General features: G+C 35.1%; 1 long non-coding RNA gene across 2 annotated transcripts; it reads right to left on the reverse strand.

Annotated features, from left to right (window-relative positions):
- Positions 1 to 665: 665 nt before the first annotated feature.
- On the reverse strand, positions 666 to 2,612 carry LOC137046181 (uncharacterized). 2 transcript variants are annotated; one of them, XR_010898907.1, is made up of 5 exons: positions 2,568 to 2,612; positions 2,150 to 2,294; positions 1,816 to 1,868; positions 1,649 to 1,702; positions 666 to 878 (listed from the first exon to the last, which is right to left on the reverse strand). It is a non-coding gene; the product is annotated as an uncharacterized lncRNA (long non-coding RNA). The 2 variants fall into 2 exon arrangements; XR_010898906.1 differs by lacking the exon at positions 2,568 to 2,612 and having other exon boundaries at positions 2,150 to 2,561.
- Between the last annotated feature and the right edge of the window lie 2,631 nt (positions 2,613 to 5,243).

The following is a 5,243-nucleotide window of genomic DNA, read 5'->3' on the forward strand; positions in this document are numbered from 1 at the left end:
CAAGTGAAAATTTACCTTCATACATTGCTCTATTTGGAGCGTTTCAAGCCCAAAGTTTAAACGATGTTAATAATGTCAAGTATTTAATTAATAAGTTCTAATTGAAGATAGATAGAGAGATGATAGATAGGCTAGATAGATAGTTAAATCATATAAATATGTTTTAAAATAAACAATACTGGATATTAATACAAAATCAAATAATTTACGTTAAAAAATGTATTTATAAAAAAACATTGTAACGTTTTTAAAGTAAAAAGTTGCTATTATTTTTTATTTATTTATATTATGTCTTAAATATTATATTAGATAAACTGAACACAAATCTTAACACACAAAAAATGAAAACAAGATTGAGCATTTGAACATTTATTTTTATGACACAATATATTTTTTTTTTACTCAAGCATCTCAGAATAAACCTTTTTTTTATAGTACATAATATATATTACACAATTCTACACTGTTATGCATGATTCAGATTAATCAAACAAACCCCAAAACACACAGAAATTGTTTAATTTTATAAAATGTTCCTTAAAAATCCCCTTAAGTAGCAAAGGCATCATATACTAGCTTGGGTTTGCTTTAAAAAAAATACACAATCAGACCAAGGGGAATAAATTGAACTAAGTTGAAAGTTATTGCACAGTATGACAAATTATTTCTAATATAAATGTAACCTCTATAAACATTGACAACTGTCTCTTTGGCCAGTTGTCGGTCAACCATTCAGCCTGTGAAAGTTGAAGGGCTTTTTCCTAGTCTTCCACTTTCAAATTTCAGAAATCAGGGCTCTTCCACTAAACTGTTGAAAACTTTTGGTTGTTCCACAGTCTTTACACTGCAGTGCAGAGGTCTTCTGTGATCCGTGGCTCCTTCATGAGACAAGGGTACAAAAAAATAGGATGAAATGTTGGAAGTGTTTTAACAATATCGTGGGTTGAAGTAAGGATGTAGCATGTATAATAAAGTTGTGAAATTCAGTGTCTAAATTTCTGACATAAATGATACCCTGTCACAATCAAATTAATTAACCATTTTTGCAGTTCAAAATGTATGCAGAAATTAAAGGCAAGCACTTCATAGGGCTTCTCACACTGAGCTTATCGTCATTCTAAACACACTTTTAACCTCGGGTAAAGTAACATTTCACACTTTTATATTTACGTGCTTTGGACAGTCACTGAACCACTGTGCCCTCTATATAAATAATAAAGTCAGCATTGAAGAGGAAAAACATCAAATGCAAACAGAAAACGCAATTGCAGCGAAGAAGAGACCATTTAAATTATTGTATAGTCTGAAATGTCCATTCAGGATAAACTTGTAATACAAGGACATGCATAGCTTGAGCATTTATGAAAACATATTGTGTGCAGTGCAGTGTCTGTCAGTGACCCTGATACTGCACATATGTTATCCCATGGTTTATTAAAGTACAGTGTGGAACGGCAGTGTATGAATACCCAGGATTAATTGTTCATCTCAGGTAAATGATGATCAGTGTGAAACATGAAGCAAGATAACCCAAGATTCTGTATACCCAGAGTTTACTATTTCAAGTGTGAAAAGCCCTCATGTTTTTTATCCTAATGAAGGGAAGCTTGTATTTAATTTTTTTTTACCTTTTCCTTCTTTTTCTTACCATTAACATGAAGATCATACTGTCAATAGAGCCATCCAACTGTTGTGGAACAGTCTAAACCAATTGAACATTATAGAATAGAAGAACATTCCTGGAAAATGTGACATATAACAACACACTATCTGTATAAGTAGCTTATGTCTTTATTAGAGCCTTTTAAAACTAACCTTGTTTTTGATCAGCTTCCATTATCCTGGGTGACATTCTGATTGTCAATTTACTGCAACAAAATCAAACAGATATATATAATGCTTGGTTGTGTACTTAAATTTAATTTTAATGGGACACATTCAAACACATGAAATAGTGCATTTTGTTAGCTTAAGCACTATATATATATATATATATATATATATATATATATATATATATATATATATATATATATATATATATATACACACACACTTGAAACTTTATAACCAACTAATTCAAAAGGGACAACAAATAAATACTATTTCTTGCTACTGTGTATAAACAAATAACTCAAAACCTTCATACCTCCATGGACAGCTGCTTTTTGAAGTGAATTTGAAGGTGTACTGTGCCATCTGGTCAGTTTAAAACACTGGGCAGTAGAAACTGTTGCAGAATGTCTTGCATTGATGTACATGAAGTAAAGCTGATCCTCTCCAAATCGTAATGCCTCAATAAATTAGTGGGAAAAACACATAAAACACTGGTCAGTATCAGATAAAAGCAAATAAAAAATACGGCGCCAGCAACAAAATAAAATCACAAACAATTATGTTACTTAAACCAAGACCATATCAACAGACGCGATAGACATCGTAAAGCAGAGCACATTAGAAAAAAATAGAGCCACGTTCTATAAAGTGTTAATACAACAACGATGGATCAAATACACAACACAAATAAACTTGATAGATTAAAACCACAACACAAAACAGCTGTTTACCGTGTTCTCTTCCGCCGTGCTGATTGTTGTTTTCATGAACTCCGCCCACTTCCGGCATGAGACTGTGGCATGGCGCTGTTGTCCTCAGACCGTTGTGAGTGACGTATATGGGTTCTGCGGTTCTGCAGTTGGTTATTATTGCTTTCTCTCGGGTTGGTGGCAGTGGCGGCTGGTGATATATTTTTTTGGGGGGGCGCGGGGTTTTTTTTTTGGGGGGGGGGGGGGGGGGATTTACGTATATTTAAGAATAATTGCGTATATTTAAGTATAATTATGTTAATTTAAGTATAATTTACTTATAAATTATACATAATAATAATAATAATAATAAGTATATAAGTATATATAAGTATAATTACTTATAAATTATTTTACTTATTTATAAATCAAATAAGTAAAATAAATACAAAGCAGTACCAAGAAGCATGTTGACTAAATTCAAGCATTAAAGAGAAAACAGTGTCTGCACTTTTTATCTTTTTACATATTTATTTCCCATATATAATTGAACAAGGAAAGGAAAAAACAAAAGTAGCAACAACAGACTGGCATGTTGACTACTTGAACATAAATTTTGCTCTCCTTTCTTTCTGGCCAGTAAATTTCTCAATTACTCTCTGATTAAAGTCAGTCATCTCAAGTCTCTTTTCCATGGAGAGCAATGCAAGTGCATTCAGCCTCTCCTGGGTCATGGTGTTTCTGAGAAAAGTTTTTATTCTTTTCAAGGTCAAAAAACACCTCTCACTCACTTTGAAATAAGAGACAGTGAAAGCAAAAAAAGGGCAATGCTACCGTCACATCCAGTCAGCCACCTCCTTTTCTCATAACGAGAGCAGGTGAAGCTCCGAGTGTAGCTTCGTCCTCTGTCACTGGACTGCTGCTGAATTTGTAAATCGGGCTGGTCCGGTCCGAGATCCTTAATTCTTATTTTTTCTTCCAGCGAACGCCTTGTGAAAGGATTTTTTTGTAAATCAATCACAGAATTTAGTTTGACTGCTGCCATCTCTACGAATGTTTAGGCGGGCGGGGTCGGAGTGACGTTGTCACCAACGCTCTCTCGCAGTAGTGGCCAAGAGCGTAACATTGAATGACAGTTGACGACAACCAATCAGATTGGATCAAAAAACATGTATGCAATTCTGATTCGCCAGGGACGCAGCGACCTGCGCCCGGAGGAGAATCTTTAAGAAACCAATTAGAGACCAGCTTCAGGTCACATGCTGCCCGACGATTTATGGACTGAGATAGACATCCATTTGTCCGGCGTCCCTCGCCCATGAAACCGCATGAAACATTAAAAAACATATAAAATAGTTTTTTTTTATTAAATGCTGAGGCTCTTAATTACCCACTCATACATCATATGAGTAAACTATTTTATTTTTATTTCATTTTTATATAATTTTTGTATACATGTATATTTCTGGAATTGTGATGGGGGCGGCGCCCCAGCGCCCTCTATTGACAAGCCGCCACTGGTTGGTGGCAAAGAGATGAATGGGCATCATGAGCAAACAACAGATAAACACAGCATCGGCCTCCAGTATATTGGGCCGACCCAAAGCCGACGAGCTGGAAATAAAGCGATATTCGCGTATGCCTGGCCGATACTTATTCGATGTTATGATTTGGAGGCCGACGTTCGCTCTGGGGCCGACGTCGGCCAGACGTATGTGTGCTATCTGGGAAATGCTGGAATCTTTTGCTTTGATGTGAACTCCGTTAAATGAGCATATACCGCGGGAATTGAAGATCGGATTTATATTAATTTTGCTGAAGTGTAAGGTAGGCTATAAGACAACCTGCATGTACTTTTTTTTTTGTTAAGATTGTGTAGCCCGTTTCGTTTTTTTGAGCGCCGTTGCGAGCAGTAGGCTAATCTATCAGCCTGCCTCAGCTCGTCAAAAATGCCTTTGTGGTGGTATAATAACTAGCCTACTTTGTTTTTGATGTTAAAGTAGTTATATTTCGTTTCGTTTCTTTTTTAAGTTCATTTAGAAAAATGTTTAGAGCAATTTTTGTTTGTTAAATTAAAGTTTTAATTTTTTTATGTGACGACCCAGTGAGTTCCCGCATGTTTAATAGTCTAGTCTCTCAAACCAACTCTTGAATTGTCTTGCCTATATAAACTTTAATTTAACAAACAAAAAATTGCTCTGAACATTTTTCTAAATTAGGATAATAAAAAAACGAAACGAAAAATAACTACTTTGACATTAAAAACAAAACTGAACTATTTTAATGGCTGCAACAATGTAAAAAGTAAAATAAATAAATAAAAAACACGGCTCCAGCCCTCGGGCTGAGAATTTTGATAAGCTGTCGGTTTTTACTAAGGAAAATGACTAAAATAGTAACTCACAGTGACTTGGATAAGTAACTTTAATCTGATTACTGGTTTGGAAATAGTAACGCGTTAGATTACTCGTTACTGGAAAAAAGTAGTCAGATTAGAGTTACTGGCATCACTGATTATCATATCATTATTATACCTCTAATCATTTACACATTGTCACAGGGTGTTTTGGTGTAGGTTCATGTTTCATGTTTTTTAAGTTTATCATTACTGAACACCTACTGGCTGCGTCCGAAAACATAGGCTGCTGACTCGTTGCCTCATCAGACAATGACTGGGGCTGGGGGCGGGAAGGGGCGATTTGAACAGAGATACGGAGC

The sequence above is a fragment of the Pseudorasbora parva genome, chromosome 18, assembly GCF_024679245.1.
Source record: "Pseudorasbora parva isolate DD20220531a chromosome 18, ASM2467924v1, whole genome shotgun sequence".
NCBI lineage: Eukaryota > Metazoa > Chordata > Actinopteri > Cypriniformes > Gobionidae > Pseudorasbora > Pseudorasbora parva.